The sequence below is a fragment of the Kogia breviceps genome, chromosome 2, assembly GCF_026419965.1.
Source record: "Kogia breviceps isolate mKogBre1 chromosome 2, mKogBre1 haplotype 1, whole genome shotgun sequence".
Taxonomy (NCBI): Eukaryota; Metazoa; Chordata; class Mammalia; order Artiodactyla; family Physeteridae; genus Kogia; species Kogia breviceps.
The window spans coordinates 26,159,239-26,179,404 of record NC_081311.1 but is presented as its reverse complement, the minus strand read 5'-3'; the positions used below and the strand labels follow the sequence as shown (position 1 = coordinate 26,179,404).

Here is a 20,166-nt window from a genome sequence, read left to right as displayed (position 1 = left end):
GAGGCTACTTCAGCAAATAAAACTTTTAAAAATTGAGGCTTGCCTGATGTGCCAGGGAAGAAAAAATACTTGTTTTGTGTGAGCTCTTAGTTGAAGTGAGTCATGTCTAACTACACTAAGAAAATGAAACACTTAAAGGTACTTTGGGTTTTTAAAAATGTCCTCTTCACTCGTTGAACTCTAGGGCTCCTGGCTCATTGAAGGTTATTAGTTTGATAGGAATAGTGTCATTTATATATTTAATTTTTTGGCTGCACTGCACAGCACATGGGATCCTAGTTCTCCAACCAGGAATAGAGCCCGTGTCCCCTTCAGTGGAAGCATGGAGTCTTAACACCTGGACCACCAGGAAAGTCTCCCATGTCATTTATAATAGCAGTCATCACAGCCCCTTACATTTCATGTCCATTGGGCTTTCAGGTGGACAGGGCACAAGGCCAGTGAGGGGGGTAAGGAGAGAACAAGCCCAATTCCTAATCTAGAACACTCCTCACCGAAACTTCATACTGCGTTTCTTTTGTGTAAATTTTTTTTTTTTTTTTAGTTTATTAGCTCATGTCTTTCGTTAATCAGTGTACAATTACTTGTCTTCCGGTTTCTTAAAACAATAGATTAGGTCACATTTGCCACAATAGCATCTGCCAAAGTGGCTGGCCGTGGAAACTCCAGCACCGCATTCATCTGAAGGGCCCTCCCTGCGAAGGTGGCTGATTTTACCATTCTCATCCACCTTATGGTATTTCAGGACAGCCAGCTTAGCCTTCTTTCTCTTACGCTTGCTCTTCTTGGGAGTGGTGTAAGACTTCTTCCTTTTCTTAGCACCACCACGAAGTCTCCACACAGATGAAGAGTGGACTCCTTTGAATGTTGGAGGCAAAGTCCATCTTGCAGTTGCTGGCCAGCAAAGAAGTCTTTGCTGATCAGGAGGAATTCCTTTCTTATCCTGGATCTTGGCCTTTACATTTTCTATTGTATTCCAGGGTTCAACCTCCAGAGTGATGGTCATCACAATAATCTGCATCTTGGCTGCAGTTCTTCTGTGGATGGCAGATTTGAAAGCCTCTTTAGTGTAATCTTGGTCCTCTTTCTAACCCTTCCCACTTTTGTTTTGTTTTGTTTTGCGGTACGCGGGCCTCTCACGGTTGTGGCCTCCCCCGTCGTGGAGCACAGGCTCCCGATGCACAGGCTCAGCAGCCATGGCTCACAGGCCTAGCCGCTCCGCAGCATGTGGGATCTTCCTGGACCAGGGCACGAACCCGTGTCCCCTGCATCGGCAGGCGGACTCTCAACCACTGCGCCACCAGGGAAGCCCCCCTTCCCACTTTTTGATTTGTGAGGTATGAGGGAATGTCTTTGTCCCTTCCTTAATGTGCATGCCTTGAATGGTTGTTTGAGGATGTGGAACTTTAAATATCTTTGCAGAAAGGTATCTTCTTGTTTCTTTTACCCCATCCTCCAACTAGATGGAGAATTTGCATTATTGTTGGAGAGTAAGACAACATCTCTGTCTCTTCAAGACTGAGACCCGTCAGGAAGGAAGAAACTCTCCTCTACCCTTCTAGGTTCTTCTGGCTGGTCTAAGAATTAAATTGACATGAGTCAGATCAACAGGAGAAAATCAAATTTAATCTTGGGTTGCCAGATGGGATGGGGATGTGGGGAGAAGAGAGGTAGGTAAGGGATATTAACAGGTACAAACTTCCAGTTGCAAAATAAATGAGTCACGGGTTTGAAATGTAAGGTGTGGGAATATATGTAAATCTTTGTATGGTGACAGATCACAACGATTTATTGTGGTAATCCTTTTGAAATGTCTAGAATTATCACATCACTATTGTGTAATATTAAACTGTTAGTTCCTAGGTCAATTATATTTCAGAAACAAACAAATTCATAGAAAAAGAGATGAGATTTGTGGTTACCAGAGGTGGGAGGGAGAGGGAAGAGGAATTGGATGAGGGCAATCAAAAGGTAGAAACTTCCAGTTATCAGAAAAATAAGTACTAGGGATGTAATGTACAACATGATGAATATAATTAACATTGCTGTGTGTTAACATATGAAACTTGTTAGGATTTACTATCAGGAATTCTCATCACAAGGAAAAAAACTTTTTCTGTTTCTTTAATTTATATCTATATGAGATGGTGGATACTCACTAATCTTGTGATAATCATTTCATGCTGTCAAATCATTATACTGTACATCTTAAACTTACACAGTGCTGTATGTATGTCAAGTATGTCATTAAAACTGGAAGAAAAATATTTGTTATGTATGGGAACTGCATATACATGAGAGGTTGAGAGACAGAAAGGTAAAATGAAGTATACATGCAATCCTGAACTAAGGAATGGGATAAGGGTCTGGGGCCTCCAAGGACAGGAGGGTCATTTACAAGACAAGAAGAGCAGACATTTGATGATAAGATGTTTGTTCTCCATGTGGATGGGATCACTTAGATAAAATTTCTCAGATAATAACTTTTTCTAAAAAAAATCTTCAGTATAAATTCTTCTAGGTAGTTAAGGGAGGGATAGAGGTTTCTCCTGAACCTGCAGGATCTTGATTGCCTTTAGCTCAATTGCCTCATGCAAAAATGGCACATTTTTGGGAGGCCTGTGCTGAACCCCTTTAGACCCAACTTGTTATATTTTCCATTGTGGTCCTAGGAAATTTATAATTTTGAAAGAGTGTGACCTCTTTGTTTACTCTTCTCCCTCATGAAATCCTTTCTAGCTAAAATGGGATAGAAATAATTGAAGAAAATAAAATATTGATTAAAATGGATATTTTTATTCTTTTGGGTTACTTCCTTTTAAAATTGTGGTATATGGTCTCAGGATTTGAAGTGTGACATCTAACTTTTTCCATTATGCTGTTATGCCACTTTTTCCTAATTGGTTTGCTTAGCTCTTAGAATTTTCATTACTTTATTTCTTAAATTCCATCATATGTAGTAAAGCCATACTAACTTGAGGGAGTAGAGGGAAGGCCAGTCTAAACTAGCTTAAAATCTTAAACACAGTATTTTTCAAGGAATGTTATATTGTCATTTGTGTGTATATGTATATGTACATAAAACGTAAATCACGTTACCTAGCATGATCCTTAAGGAATTTGCAATTACCTGAGCCTTGGTTTTGCATGTAAATGGATACTTCTAAGTGCTTGAGGCTACTTTGAAAGAGTTCTTAATAGTTTAACCAGTAACCCTTAAAGTCTTGGTTATACTCATAGTAAACTTAAAAAAAAAAATTCTCATAGCTAGGGTGAGAGTCCATTTAGCTCAGCTATGAAGTATTACGTTATTAAGTAGAATGGCGCTACTAGGATTTTTTTTTTTTTAGAGAAAATCTATACTGTTCTCCATATGCATGTGCATTTACATGACTATTATATCTACTATACACACAGTGATGTGTATGTGCATATGTATTACAATCCCTGAGCACACCACATATTTGTGGACAATTTGAGGACATGATCTTTGGGTATAAACTACACTAAGCTTTCTGAAGGCAGAAATTGTGTCCCTTGGCATTCTTCTTCCAAAATAAACATAAGTGCCAAAGACTGTGCTCTGGTACCCACCTCAGTTGGGGGCATCCTTTATGAGGAGCAGCTCCAATTCCTTTCTGCCTTTCTGTTTGGGTGCTAATGAATGGGTGGGGGGAGTATGTGTTGGGGGAAGGCTGGGAGGTTGAGCTGTGCACTGTCTACCTACTTGTGAGTGGGAGTGTGATTCCTTGCCCGTTCCTGATTCTCTTGCCTGCCACATCATAATCACAGTAGTTAATAGCACAGGCCCTGGATTTGAACCTTGGCACTCTCTTTATCCAGCCGTGGAATCTATCTAGAGCAGATCTTGTTGATCTCTCCAACCTTCAGTTCCCTGATCTAGAAAATGGATCATAATTACACCCTCCCAGGTATATGTACCCCAGGTTGGATTTTCGATAGTGGCAAATGGGTAATCCACGTGTCCCCCATCCGTGTATGCAACAAACTGGTGGGTATAAAGTATTCAAAAAATTTCCAGAAATTTCCAAGAAACAAAACTTATTTTTGCTTCTTGCTAGCAACTATTTACATAACATTTATATTGTATTTACATCTGTTTACATAGCATTTACATGTATTAGGTATTATAAATAATCTAGAGATGATACAGAGTATCGGGGAGGATGTGCTTAGGTTATATGCAAATACTGTGCCATTTTGTATGAGGGAGTTGAGCATTCCTGGATTTTGGTATGGAGGGTGGTGTGGAACCGACCCTACCCCCATACCAAAAGATGACTATATAACACAGGTTTCTATATCTCCTTTCTAGGTAGTCAGTTCTTCTAGGACACTGTCCTTGACTTATTTGTAACTGACTTATAGAACTTGATATTCAGAAACTGTTAATTGAATGAATGCATACTCCCCTTTGAGCTTACCATACTATTTGGATTTTTGATAATTATATTTACTACTTGTGTGCATTAAAAAAACATATAGTATGGGCTTCCCTGGTGGCGCAGTGGTTGAGAGTCCGCCTGCCAATGCAGGGGACACGTGTTCATGCCCCGGTCCGGGAAAATCCCACATGCCACGGAGCGGCTAGGCCCGTGAGCCATGGCTGCTGAGCCTGTGCGTCCGGAGCCTGTGCTCCGCAATGGGAGAGGCCCGCGTACTGGAAAAAAAAAAAAAACAACAAAAAACAAACATATAGTAGAAACACACCATATAGGATGGTGTGTTTCATACTTTTCCAATGGCCAGGGTAGATTATTGGCCTGGTTTGGCTAGACATTTGTTAATTCAGTCATTCCTTGGTATCCTCGGGGGATTGGTTCCAAGACCCCGACGGATACCAAAATCCTCGGATGCTCAAGTCCCTTATATAAAATGGTGTAGTATTTGCATATAACCTATGCCATTCTCCCTTATATTTTATATCATCTCTAGATTATTTATAATACCTAATACAATATAAATGTTATATAAGTAGTTTAAATATAATGCAAATACTGTGTAAATAGTTGCCTGTGTGAAGTTTTGTTATCTTTTTGCTTTTCTTTTCCTGAAATCTTTTTTTTTTAGCATCTTTATTGAAGTATAATTGCTTTACAATGGTGTGTTAGTTTCTGCTTTATAACAAAGTGAATCAGTTATACATATATATATATGTCCCCATATCTCTTCCCTCTTGTGTCTCCCACCCTCCCTATCCCACCCCTGTAGGTGGTCACAAAGAACCAAGCTGATCTCCCTGTGCTATGCAGCTGCTTCCCACTAGCTATCTTTTTTTTTTTTTTTTTTTCCTGGCGGTACGCGGGCCTTTCACTGCTGTGGACTCTCCCGTTGTGGAGCACAGCCTCCGGACGTGCAAGCCCAGTGGCCATGGCTCACGGGCCCAGCCACTCCGCAGCATGTGGGATCCCCCCGGACTGGGGCACGAACCCACATCCCCTTCATCAGCAGACGGACTCCCAACCACTGTGCCACCAGGGAAGCCCCTAAAGTTTTGGAAATCTCTTTTTTGGTTCAGCAGCCATGGCTCATGGGCCCAGCCACTCCGCGGCATGTGGGATCTTCCCGGACTGGGGCACGAACCCATGTCCCCTGCATTGGCAGGCAGACTCTCAACCACTGCACCACCAGGGAAGCCCCACTAGCTATCTATTTTTTTAGCTATCTATTTTTTTTGTGTGTGTGATACGCGGGCCTCTCACTGTTGTGGCCTCTCCCGTTGTGGAGCGCAGGCTCCGGACGCGCAGGCTCAGCGACCATGGCTCACGGGCCCAGCCACTCCGCGGCATGCGGGATCCTCCCGGACCGGGGCACGAACCCGTGTCCCCTGCATCGGCAGGCAGATTCTCAACCACTGCGCCACCAGGGAAGCCCCTAGCTATCTATTTTTAAGTTTGGTAGTATATATATGTCCATGCTACTCTCTCACTTTGTCCCAGCTTACCCTTCCCCCTCCCTGTAGCCTCAAGTCCATTCTCTAGTAGGTCTGTGTCTTTATTCCTGTCTTGCTCCTAGGTTCTTCATGACCATTTTTTTTTTTTTTAGATTCCATATATATGTGTTAGCATATGGTATTTGTTTTTCTCTTTCTGACTTACTTCACTCTGTATGACAGTCTCTAGGTCCATCCACCTCACTACAGATAACTCAATTTTGTTTCTTTTTATGGCTGAGTAATATTCCATTGTATATATGTGCCACATCTTCTTTATCCATTCATCTGTTGATGGACACTTAGGTGGCTACCATGTCCTGGCTATTGTAAATAGAGCTGCAATGAACATTGTGGTACATGACTTTTTGAATTATGGTTTTCTCTGAGTGTATGCCCAGTAGTGGGATTGCTAGGTTGTATGGTAGTTCTATTTTTAGTTTTTTAAGGAACCTCCATACTGTTCTCCATAGTGGCTGTATCAATTTACATTCCCACCAACAGTGTAAGAGGGTTCGCTTTTCTCCACACCCTCTCCAGCATTTATTGTTTGTAGATTTTTTGATGATGGCCATTCTGACCCGTGTGAGATGATACCTCATTGTAGTTTTGATTTGCATTTCTCTAATGATTAATGATGAGCATTCTTTCATGTGTTTGTTGGCAATCTGTATATCTTCTTTGGAGAAATGTCTAATTAGGTCTTCTGCTCATTTTTGGATTGGGTTGTTTGTTTTTTTTGATATTGAGCTGCATGAGCTTCTTGTAAATTTTGGAGATTAATCCTTTGTCACTTGCTTCATTTGCAAGTATTTTCTCCCATTCTGAGGGTAGTCTTTTCATCTTGTTTATGGTTTCCTTTGCTGTGCAAAAGCTTTTAAGTTTCATTAGGTCCCATTTGTTTATTTTTGTTTTTATTTCCATTTCTCTAGGTGGGTCAAAAAGGATCTTGCTGTGATTTATGTCACAGAGTATTCTGCCTAGGTTTTCCTTTAAGAGTTTGATAGTGTCTGGCCTTATATTTAGGTCTTTAATCCATTTTGAGTTTATTTTTGTGTATGGTGTTAGGGAGTGTTCTAATTTCACTCTTTTACATGCAGCTGTCCAGTTTTCCCAGCATCACTTATTGAAAAAGCTGTCTTTTCTCCACTGTATATTCTTGTCTCCTTTAGCAAAGATAAGGTGACCATATGTGTGTGGGTTTATCTCTGGGCTTTCTGTCCTGTTCCATTGAGCTATATTTCTGTTTTTGTGCCAGTACTATCCTGTCTTGATTACTATAGCTTTGTAGTATAGTCTGAAGTCTGGGAGCCTGATTCCAGCTCCGTTTTTCATTCTCAAGATTGCTTTGGCTATTCGGGGTCTTTTGCGTTTCCATACAAATTGTGAATTTTTTTGTCCTAGTTCTGTGAAGAATGCCATTGGTAGTTTGATAGGGATTGCATTGAATCTGTGGGTTGCTTTGGGTAGTATAGTTATTTTCACAATGTTGATTCTTCCAATCCAAGAACATGGTATATCTCTCTATCTATTTGTATAATCTTTAATTTCTTTCATCAGTGTCTTATAATTTTCTGCATACAGGTCTTTTGTCTCCTTAGGTAGGTTTATTCCTAGATATTTTATTCTTTTTGTTGCAGTGTTAAATGGGAGTGTTTTCCTAATTTCAATTTCAGATTTTTCATCATTAGTGTATAGGAATGCAAGAGATTTCTGTGCCTTAATTTTGTATCCTGCTACTTTACCAAATTCATTGATAAGCTCTAGTAGTTTTCTGGTAGCATCTTTAGGGTTCTCTATGTATAATATCATGTCATCTGCAAACAGTGACAGCTTTACTTATTTTTTTCCGATTTGGATTCCTTTTATTTCTTCTCTGATTGCTGTGGCTAAACCTTCCAAAACTATGTTGAATAACAGTGGTGAGAGTGGGCATCCTTGTCTTGTTTCTGATCTTAGTGGAAATGGTTTCAGTTTTTCACTTTTGAGGACGATGTTGGCTGTGGGTTTGTCATATATGGCCTTTATTACGTTGAGGAAAATTACCTCTATGCCTACTTTCTGCGGGGTTTTTATCATAAATGGGTGTTGAATTTTGTCAGAAGCTTTCTCTGCATGTATTGAGATGATCATATGGTTTTTCTCCTTCAATTTGTTAATATGGTATATCACATTGATTGATTTGCATATGCTGAAGAATCCTTGCATTCCTGGGATAAACCCCGCTTGATCTTGGTGTATGATCCTTTTAATGTGCCGTTGGATTCTGTTTGCTAGTATATTGTTGAGGATTTTTGCATTATGTTCATCAGTGATATTGGCCTGTAGTTTTCTTTCTTTGTGACATCTTTGTCTGGTTTTGGTATCAGCGTGACGGTGGCCTTGTAGAATGAGTTTGGGAGTGTTCCTCTGCTATATTTTGGAAGAGTTTGAGAAGGATAGGTGTTAGCTCTTCTCTAAATGTTTGATAGAGTTCTCCTGAAATCTTTGATCCACAGTTAATTGAATTCAGATGTGGAACCCACCGGTAAAGAAGGCTGACTGTATTATGTTGAGGAATTTTGCATATAAGTTTATAAGGAAGGGACACTGGTCTGTAGTTTTCCTTTAGTGTTTTGGTCTGGCTTTGGAATCAGGTTGATGCTGGTCTCTGTAAGATGGGAAGTGTACCTACCTCTTACATTTTCTGTAGAGATTATATATATTTAGTGTTACTTTTTCAAACGTTTGGTAGAATTAACCAGTGAAATCATAGGGGCCTGGAGATTTTTTCCCCAGAAGGTTGTTTTTTTTACCTGAAGTATAGTTGCTATATAATATTTTATAAGTTACAGGTGTATAATACAGTGATTCACAATTTTTAAAGGTTATACTCCATTTATAGATACTGTAAAATATTGGCTACCTTCCCCATGTTATACAGTATATCTTTGTAGTTTATTTAAAATTTATTTATTTTTGGCTGCACTGGGTCTTTGCTGAGCGTGGGCTTTCTCTAGTTGTGGCGAGCTGGGGCTACTCTTCGTTTCAGCGTATGGGCTTCTCATTGCAGTGGCTTCTTGTTGCAGAGCATGGGTTCTAGGCACATGGGCTTCAGTAGTTGTGGTTCACAGGCTCAGTAGTTGTGGCGCACGGGCTTAGTTGCTCTGCGACGTGATCTTCCCAGACCAGGGCTTGAACCTGTGTCCCCTGCGTTGGCAGGCAGATTCTTAACCACTGTGCCACCAGGGAAGCTCTGTAGTTCATTTTATACCTAATAGTTTGTACCTCTTAATTCCCTACCCCTATATTGCCCCTTCCCCACTACCCTCTCCCCACTGGTAACCACTAGTTCTCTATATCTGTGATAAAGAGATAAAAACAGAAGGTTTTTATCTACAATTAAATTTTGTTAAATGTTCGGGTTATTTATTTCATCTTGGGTGAGTTTTGCTAGTTTGGAGTTGAAGGAATTGGCCCCTTTCACCTAAATTGTTGAATTTATGTGTTGTAGCATTGTTTGTAGTATTCTCTTCTTTTAACATCTTATTAACTTTTTAATATCTGTAATGAAATTCCCTCTTTTCATTCCTGATAAAATTTGTGTTATGTTTTTCTCTTTGTTACTCTTGCTAGAGATTTAGCAATTTTTTTGACTTTTTCAAAAAACTAAAGTTTGGTTTTATTGGTTGTTTTTTTTCTGTTTTCAGTAGTTAGAACAGTAGTTCTTTTTTTCATCTTCCCTCTTATAATTCCAATTTGTGACATCTTTTTACTTTTTGTTATTAAAAGTAAAGGACTTTTATCAATATATTATCAAAACTGGTGAGATTTTGATTTCATTCTGTAAGGTAACTACGGTTGTCTTAGATTCAAGCTATATACAAATCAATAAATCTCTTACATTATTATGACTATATAAATATAAATACTGTTCACTTCTCATCCTAGTACTGTACCTTGATTACATTTCCTTTCTTGTATAGTGTCTCATTATTTTTTTTTGGCTGCGTTGGGTCTTCGTTGCTGTGTGTGGGCTTTCTCTAGTTGTGGCGAGTGGGGTCTACTATTTGTTGTGGTGTGCAGGCTTCTCATTGTGGTGGCTTCTCTTGTTGCAGAGCACGGGCTCTAGGCGTGTGTCCTCAGTAGTTGTGGCTTACAGGCTCTAGAGCTCAGGCTCAGCAGTTGTAGCGCATGGGCTTAGTTGCTCCGCAGCATGTGGGATCTTCCCGGACCAGGGCTCGAACCCGTGTCTCCTGCATTGGCAGGCGGATCGTTAACCACCGCGGCCACCAGGGAAGCCCTGTATGGTGTCTTTTTTTCTGCTTTTCTTGTTCTTTGAGGTGCCTGCCTTTACTATATTGACAATTATTTTCAAACTCTCCATTTTATTATATAATCTACTGAATTCTAGTCTCCCTCCCTCCCTGAAACCTCCCTGGAGCCCATTGTTGCTCCAGACTAGACTAATAACTAGAAATAAATGCCTAAAGAGTAATCATCCTGTGAATTCCCATTATTGCTTTCCTAGATTGTTTCCTGAATCCCGTATTTCTTCCTTTCTTGACATACTCCCTAATAATGATGGAACACATCCTTAAGGACCATCTTATTAAAAGATGTGAAGAAAGTACACTTTGAGTCCTTTTATTCAGCCTGTATGTGTAATGGCTAGTTGGGTGTGGAATTCTAGGTTGAAAAAATTCTCCCTGAGACTTTTGATGGATTGCTTTATTGTCTGCTAGCATCCAGTCTTTAAGTTTAATTTAATTTATTTTTGGCTGTGTTGGGTCTTTGTTGCTGTGCACAGGCTTTCTCTAGTTGCGGTGAGCGGGGCCTACTCTTCATTATGGTGCTCAGGCTTCTCATTGCAGAGCATGGGCTCTAGGTGCACGGGTTCAGTAGTTGTGGCACACGGCTTAGTTGCTTCATGGCAATTGGGATCTTCCCGGACCAGGGCTCAAACCCATGTCCCCTTCATTGGCAGGTGGATTCTTAACCACTGCACCACCAGGGAGGCCCTGCTAGCATCCAGTCTTAATGGTGAGGAGGCCAGTCTTATCCTAATTCTTGTCCCAATGTAGAGGACTGATTTTATACTTGATCTTTGAAAGACTGCAATATGTCTTGACATATATCTTTTAAATTTGTTGTATTGGCCAGTGGTAGGCCATTTTAATTTGAAGATGCATATTCTTTCTAAATACTACTTTTCTAGTTTTCTTCTGTTTTCTCTATTTTCTTTCTGGAATTCATTAACTGTGGGAACTCTGTTACGGTTATTAGTTGCCATGTAACAAAGTACCCTCAAATGTTAGTGGTTTAAAAATAATCTTATTATAATATTATTTGTTTTTTCCAATTAACTGCTATTGTGTTAGTTTACTTCTTTCTATGTTTTTTCTTAGTATTGACATTATAGACATTGAGGACCTCATCAAATCAATTTAAAAATGAGTGTGAACTACCAAATGTAAAACCGATAGCTAGTGGGAAGCAGCCGCATAGCACAGGGAGATCAGCTAGGTGCTTTGTCACCACCTAGAGGTGTGGAATAGGGAGGGTGGGAGGGAGGGAGACGCAGGAGGGAAGAGATATGGGGATGTGTGTATATGTACAGCTGATTCACTTTGTTATACAACAGAAATTAACACCATTGTAAAGCAGTTATACTCCAATAAAGATGTTAAATAAATAAAGCTGACCTGTAAGCTCATCAGCTTGAGATGATCTCAGTTAGCACTTGCTGTATAACCTATTATTCTTCCAAAGTATCCCTGAATTTATTTGTATTTCTTCTTCAAAGCATTAAAAGCCTATAATTATGGGCTTCCCTGGTGGTGCAGTGGTTGAGAGTCCGCCTGCCGATGCAGGGGACGCGGGTTTGTGCCCTGGTCCGGGAAGATCCCACATGCCGCGGAGCCTGCGCATCCAAAGCCTGAGCTTTGCAATGGGAGAGGCCACAACAGTGAAAGGCCCACGTACCGCAAAAAAAAAAAAAAAAAAGCCTATAATTAGATTGGAAAAAAAAAATGAGTGTGAAGGGGGAGCAAAAGTCAAATTTTTTTTTTTTTTGCGGTACGCGGGCCTCTCACGTTGTGGAGCACAGGCTCCGGACGCATAGGCTCAACTGCCATGGCTCACGGGCCCAGCCGTTCTGTGGCATGTGGGATCTTCCCGGATGGGGGCATGAACCTGTGTCCCCTGCATCGGCAGGCGGACTCTCAACCACTGCACCACCAGGGAAGCCCAAAATGTTTTTAAAAGATCTTAAATAATGCCTTTGCTAAGTATTAAAAATAGTGTTCCATTTTATCACAATTAATGCTTAGGTTACTAAGCCCACAGAAGTTTATTGACTCATTATTGCTGAGTCCAATACTGTATTTTACATAGTAGATTTTAGCAACTCTAATAAACAGGTTTTTATGAAAAATCTTATCAAATTTATGACATTATTCCTGTGGGAAATTTTACTTCTGATTTAGAAACATAGGAATACAACCTGTTTGTAATTTAGATACTGAGTGTATGTAAAAGTTTGTTTCAAATTCCAATGAATAATTTAAATATAATGGAAAAACAGATGTGAAGTCTAGTGTTTTGGTTTTAATATGTGTGCAGCATCTAAAATGTAAATTTCACATGCTATAAACCAGCTGTATTTAAATTGTCTGTTTAAATATTTGTAAAGCATAATTTCTGTGAAAAAGCAGTTCAGGAAAAAGACCCATATAATATAGATGAAAGGCACCATTGTGTGATCCTGTATGAAGTTTCTAATCAATGTAATGTATTTCATCCAGAGATAAAGCTACAATATTAAGCAAGAAGGATATGCTTACTTTTCTTGGCATTCCCATTAGATTTCTTTTAAAAATAATTATTTAGTTTTGGCTGCATTGGGTGTTCGTTGCTGTGTGCAGGCTTTCTCTAGTAGCGGTCATCGGGGGCTACTCTTCATTGCAGTGTGCAGGCTTCTCGTTGCGGTAGCTTCTCTTTGTTGCAGAGCACGGACTCTATGCACACGGGCTTCAGTAGTTGTAGCACGCTCAGTAGTAGTGGCTTGTGGGCTCTAGAGCACAGGTTCAGTAGTTGTGGCTCGTGGGCTTAGTTGCTCTGTGACATGTGGGATCTTCCTGGACCAGGGCTCGAACCCTTGTCCCCTGCATTGGCAGGCGGATTCTTAACCACTGCACCACCAGGGAAGTCCCTGGCAGTCCCATTAGATTTCTAACATGATTTTATAGTTCATTCATCCCCCTTAAAAAAAAAAATGACTGAGTATATCATAATATGTAGCAACTAAAAGAATAAAACACTGAAAGAATAAAAGAATAGTGACATTACCCCTAGACTACATGAAGGTTTAGAACAGATATCTCCTTCAGCATAAAACATCATGTATTTAACGTGGCTTGTACTACATAGGACATATACCACCTTTATAGCCTTAGGTCAGCATTCAAATTTTATTTTTTCCCCCTGCTTCTGGATATCTCTAAGTTATAGAGAGTTTGTAAAATCTATTTTGATGCCCCATAAAATTGTGCCCACCTAGTTGGCTTTTAGAAAAACATTTTCAAGAGTGCTTATGTAAAAACAAGATTAGTTCCTTATTTCTACTGAAGCTTCATTTGTGGCTTTCTTACTCATAATGCACATGTGACTTCAGGCAGTGAGATGGGAGCTCAGTGAATGCATACTTATATTTGCAGAGTAGTTTTACCGGCCTCTAGAGCAAGGAAGCCCATCAGGGCTTTATTTAGTGTAGTAGCAAAGGAAATTAGAATGGCCTGGCTAACTGCATCAATATGCATAATTGACAAGCTACTCAATACTCCTAAAGATAAGTACTTTCCACTCTTTTCTTTCGCTATCAAATGTAACCCCATGTGAGTATTATATTATTCCTAGGCTACTATTTTGTTCTAGAAATTAACATGTATCCTTAATGTGTGTATGCCAATTCAGAGTGAACAACTTCAAGGAACTTGAAAAATACTGTGTTGCCTCTAGGCAGGATGGTCTTTAAGACAGCTTATTAATCACACATTACCATCACATTAATATCTTTTTAAAAAAATAAATTTATTTTTGGCTGCTTTGGGTCTTCCTTGCTGTGTGCGGGCTTTCTCTAGTTGTCACGAGTGGGGGCTACTCTTCGTTGCGGTGCATGGACTTCTCATTGAAGTGGCTTCTCGTTGCAGAGCATGGGCTTTATGGTGCACGGGCTTCAGTAGTTGTGGCACGTGGGCTCAGCAGTTGTGGCTCGTGGGCTCTAGAGAGCAGGCTCAGTATTTGTGGTGAATGGGCTTAGTTGCTCCGCGGCATGTGGGATCTTCCCGGGCCAGGGCTCAAACCCATGTCTCCTGCATTGGCAGGTGGATTCTTAACCACTGCGCCACCAGGGAAGCCCTCTTTTTTTTTAAAAAAAATATTTAATTTATTTATTTTTGGCTGTGTTGGGTCTTCGTTGCTGTTTGGGGGCTTTCTGTAGTTGTGGTGAATGAAGAGTGGCCTCCGCACGCAGCAACGAAGACCCAACACAGCCAAAAAAAGAAAAAATCAATGTGTGACGAATAATCTATAGCCCCTAAAGAAGGATAAGGTAGGTACCCAGATTGGAAAGGAGGAAGTAACACTATGTTTTCAGATGACACAATCTTGTATGTAGAAAATCCTAAGGAATCCACTACAGAACTATTAGAATTAATAAATGAATTCAGCGGATGGAAGGGAGGATACAAGAGCAGCAGTATAGGAAAGTCACTTGTATTTCTATGCATTCACAATGAACAATAAACAATGAAATTAAGAAAGTTTTATTGACAATAGGATAGAATATTTAGGAGTATATTACATTTAACAAAAGAATTGTAAAACTTGTACTCAGTAAACTACAAAAAATTGTTGAATGTCCAGTATAGGCAAATCTGTAGAGACAGAAAGTGAATTAATGCTTGCCTAATGGTGGGGGTAAGGGGTTGGGAGACATGGGAGTGACTGCTGATTGGTATGGGTTTCTTTTGGGGGTGATGAAAAAGTTCTGCAGTTTTAGATAGTGGTGATGGTCATACAACTCTATACTAAAAACCATTGAATTGTATACTTTGGGTGAAATGTATGGCCTGTGAATTATATCTCATAGCTGTTTAAAAAAAAGAGGGGAGAGAGGATAAGGTAGATTTTAAAATATTGACATGAAAAGATATCTATAGCTTAACAATATAAAAGTAACATATTTTTGGTTAAAGTTTTTTCTAACACCACAGAGCTCAACTTGAGGCATTGAAATTTTGTTTGTATTTTCTCTACTAAGCTAGCTGGGTTCCTCTTTTCTTTAGGGACTTTTTGAAAACTGGAAAACATTATGGTAATTCATAGAACAAATTTTGTTTCAGTTTGCCTTGTATGTAGGTGACATAAATTAGATTTTTAGAAGTAAAATGTTTTTATTCAGTTATAGTAAGAATTACTTAGTTTTTGAATGGTTTCCCAGTGTCACTGAAACCTTTGGGGAGGTCACCACTAGGGATAATCTCCCAATCTTCCTCCACAAAAATTTGTAAAATAACTTATTAAATTAGTGTCCTTAGTGGTATAAAATAAGAAATTGAGAAACTCAGAAGAGTAAACGAAAGAAAACCATGATAAATCTTATCTCCCAGAGATAACTATTTTTTAGATTTTAGTGTATTTCCTTCCAGAACTTTAAAAAAAAAGAAAAATAACAGATTTATTGAGAGAGAATTCATTTTCTATATAGTTGACCCATTTAACCTTCTGGTACTTCTTAATGAAAGTTTTTAAAAGTATAACATACATACAGAAAGTACACAATATGCAAGTATATATACAGCTTGATGGATTTTCCCACCCATGTAAAACTATGCATATCAAGAAATAGTAACTAAGAGGGAATAATGGTCCCATGTCACCTAAAGGTAATAACCACTGCCCTGACTTCAGCATTGATAGCTTTTCCTTTTTTTGTATTTCACGTAAATGAAAACATACCAGGTGTATTCTTTTGGTCTGCTGCTTTTATACAGCATTATATTTGTGAGTTGTAGTTACGAGTGTTCCTTCTCATTGTTGAATAGTACTCTATTTTGTGATTATCCCACAACTTATTCTTTCCATTGTTCAGCATTGGGGCAGTTTTTGATTTGGGCTATCAATAGTGTTATTATAAATACTCTTGTACATGTCTCTTGGTGGACATCTGTATGCATTTCTGATGGGCATATGTATACCAGCGAGTGAAATTGATGGATCCTAGGGCAGTGCTTCTCAAACTGTCCTGTGCACATCAGTCACGTGGGGGTCTTGTTAAAATGCACATTCTAGGGCTTCCCTGGTGGCGCAGTGGTTGAGAATCCGCCTGCCGATGCAGGAGACACGGGTTCGTGCCCTGGTCCGGGAAGATCCCACATGCCGCGGAGCAACTAAGCCCGTGAGCCATGGCTGCTAGGCCTGTGCGTCCGGAGCCTGTGCTCCGCAACGGGAGAGGCCACAACAGTGAGAGGCCCGCATACCGCAAAAAAAAAAAAAAAAAAAAAAAAAAAAAATGCACATTCTGCGTCAGTAGATTTGGGATGGGGCCTGCATTTATAACAAGCTTAAGGGAATTCCAGCTGTGCTGGTTCTGGACCACACTTTGAGTAGCAAGGTCATAGGATATACTTACATTCAGTTTTAGTAAATAATGCCAAACAGTTTTCAAAGTAATTGTGTCAGTTTACATTCCTACCAGCATTTTATAAGATTCCTTTGTCTATGTTTGTTTGTTCTGTTCCATTGATCAGTTTTTCTATGGGTGCCAGTACCATACTCCTAATTACTTCAGTTTTGTATGAGACTTGATACTTGCTAATATAAGTCCTTGAACTTTGTATTTCTTCTTCAACATTGTCTCAGCTTTTCTTGGACCTTTGTATATTCATCTAAATTTTATAATTAGTATCAGTTTCCACATACATGAACCTGCTGGAAGTTTCATTGGGATTGTATTGACTCCAGAGATCAGTTTGAGGAAGAACTGATGTCTTTACAACATTCAAATCTCTGAACATGGTATATCACCCTCTGTTATTGATGTAGTCTTTAATTTCTTTCAATAACACTTGTAGTTTTCTGTGTAGAGGTTTTATTTTGCTAGTTTATTCTTAAATATTTCATTTGTAAATGCTGTTGTAAATGGTTCTATTTTTAGAATTGTTGGTGGTTGATATATAGAATAATTGACTTGTATATTGACCTTTAATCAAACATATTGGTAAATTCACTTTATTTTCATTGTTTATAGATTCTTGTGGATTTTTTTTGTTTGTGAACTCAATCATGTCATGCAAATAATGAGTTTTATTTCTTTCCTTTCCAAACTGTATACTGTTTGTTTTTTCACCTAAATGTACTGCTTAGGACCTCCAGTATAGTGTTGAATAAAAGAAATAGTGGGTATCCTTGTCTTATTTTCCATTTTGGGGGAAAGCTTTTACTATTTCACCATTAAGGATGATGTTTGCTTTAGATTTTGTGTAGATATCCTTCATCAGATTAAAAAAGATTCCTTTTTTCTTTAAATGGTACAGTTACTTTTTATTTATTTATTTACTTTTGGCTGTGTTGGGTCTTCATTTCTGTGCAAGGGCTTTCTCTAGTTGTGGCAAGTGGGGGGGGACGCCACTCTTCATCGCGGTGCGCGGGCCTCTCACTATCGCGGCCTCTCTTGCTGTGGAGCACAGGCTCCACATGCGCAGGCTCAGTAGTTGTGGCTCATGGGCTTAGTTGCTCCGCGGCATGTGGGATCTTCCCAGACCAGGGCTCGAACCCGTGTCCCCTGCGTTAGCAGGCAGATTCTCAACCACTGTGCCACCAGGGAATCCCAAGATTCCTTTTAATCCTAACTTTGCTAAGAGTTTTTTTGTTTTTGTTTCTGAAATCCTGTCTAGATGGTGAATTTTGTCAAATACTCTTTCTCCCTTTATTGAGGCGATTATACCTGTCTTTTCTCCTCTATTCTGTTAATGTAATGAATTACATTGATTTTTTAAATGTCAAAGCAACCTTCTATTCTTGGAATTTGGGATGTATTGATCCTTTTATATATATATTTGGATTGATTGGCTGATACCTAGTTAAGAATTATTACATTATGTTAATGAGGGAGATTAGCATATGATTTGCCTTGTTATATGTATGTCATATTTTATGCTGACCTCATAAAATGAATTGGGAAGTATTCCACTTTTTCGTTGCTGCCCGTGGTCTTTCTCTAGTTGCAGTGAGTGGGGGCTGCTCTTTATTGTGGTGCACGGGCTTCTCATTGCGGTGGCTTCTCTTGTTGAGGAGCACGGGCTCTAGGCCTGCGGGCTTCAGTAGTTGTAGCGCACGGGCTCAGTAGTTGTGGCTTGCAGGCTCTAGAGCGCAGGCTCAGTAGTTATGGCACATGGGCTTAGTTGCTCCGCGGCATGTGGGATCTTCCCAGACTGGGTCTCGAACCCGTGTCCCCTGCATTGGCAGGCGGACTCCTAACCACTGCGCCACCAGGAAAGCCCCATACATCATTTTATACTTGTGTAAGTTTATCTGTAGGACGAATTCCTAGAAATAGAATTGATAAATCAAGGAATGTCTGCAGTTTTGGTACATTTGGCCAAATTGACCTCCAGTGAAGTTAAAGTACTTAACACTTCTACCAGCAATATCTGAGAGATTTTATATGTTATTGTTGCCTAGGTATCATTGATAATGTTTAAGAATTTTTTATGTGCCTACATTAGTGATCAAACTCGACATTGTGGACAAGGATAAAGTATATACTTTTTGTCAGAGGAATATGAGCTAAGACTTATAAACCATGTTCTAAAAACAATGGTTCAGTACAGTTTGGATGAAGTGCTGGGCATTAAGAAATATGAAACCTAACAGAGGCACCATCCTGGTCATGTATTAAAATGAAGTATCGGTTTATTTATTACATTTGAAGTATTCGTTTTCAGTTTTGGATACTATAATACAGGAAAAACGTGTTGAGTTGGAAAAGGATAACTAACATAGTTAAGAGAATGACGGGCTAAAAATATTCTTGTTTAGAAAAACAAATGACAACTAGTGAGGGTGGAATAGATCTAAACTTTTTAAAGTCATGAAAAATATGAATGTGACACACTTTTTGATCAACTTAGAATTTTAGAATTTAGGAGTATATATGACCCTCAAAAGAAGGAGGTGGCCACCTCTTGGGCCAGAACAAATTGCAGATGGATCAACTGCAGGAAAATACATAGTTTTTATACTTTTGATTGGAAGGCCTTTCTAAGATTACACAAAACCCAGAATTCATGAAGGAAAAGATTAATAGTTTTTGGGTTCTGGACAAATCTGTTAAAAGACAACCACAGGTTGGGATAAATATTTGCAAAACAAATGATAGCACAAAATACTTAATTTACAAAGAGCTTTTAAATGAAACTTTAAAAGGATAAATATGCCGGTAGAAAAAGAGAGGATATGAAAAAAAGAATACCAGTAGTCAAAAACATGAAACTATGTTAAGTCTAACCTAGTAATCAACAAGACATCATATTTTACAGATTTCATTAAATGAAATGCAAAGATTGACTATTCATTGTTAAGGGTATAGAAAAGTAGGCTTTCATTCTTCCTGGAAAGCAGTTTCATGCAATATATATCAAAGTAAAATAAACCTTTCTTGTCTATTTTAAACATTGTCTATTAGAATTGTAGTCAACGTATACTATTAATATACAATAAACTGTTTGCTTAGTAAAGTAAATTTTATATCAGTCCTTAATTAGGGAGATGTTTATGTGATTAGGACATTATTTGAGCTCAATTTTGTGAACACCTTTAAGCTGCAGAATTGAGGACACTTTTGCACTTTTTGTGTAAGATTAGATTGCAACATACAGTAGGTTTCAGGTCAGGAGTATTTAATAATACAATTTTCTAGTTGGAATGTTAAATTATTGAGCTCAGTGAAAGTTTGATAATTAGTAAATACTGCATGAGTATTCCTTGAATTCCCATTTTAAATTCTAAGCTCATTTGAAAAAACAAATACTTAAAATAAAAAAAAAAACCCCCAAAACCTTGCTAGAGATACCATTATTAGGAAATAACCTGGTATAACTGATTTTTTTTAAGAGTTAAATTGAACATTGAACACTAGGTTGAATTTTAAAAATACTTTCTATCAGTAAGAA

The 20,166-nt window shown here is 38.8% G+C and overlaps 1 protein-coding gene and 1 pseudogene across 4 annotated transcripts in view; one reads left to right on the top strand and one right to left on the bottom strand.

Moving 5' to 3' along the window:
- Window positions 1–20,166, top strand: part of CNNM2 (cyclin and CBS domain divalent metal cation transport mediator 2) — a 142,510-nt gene that overhangs the window by 63,690 nt on the left and 58,654 nt on the right. The window lies entirely within an intron of this gene.
- Window positions 581–1,021, bottom strand: LOC131750981 (ubiquitin-ribosomal protein eS31 fusion protein-like; annotated as a pseudogene).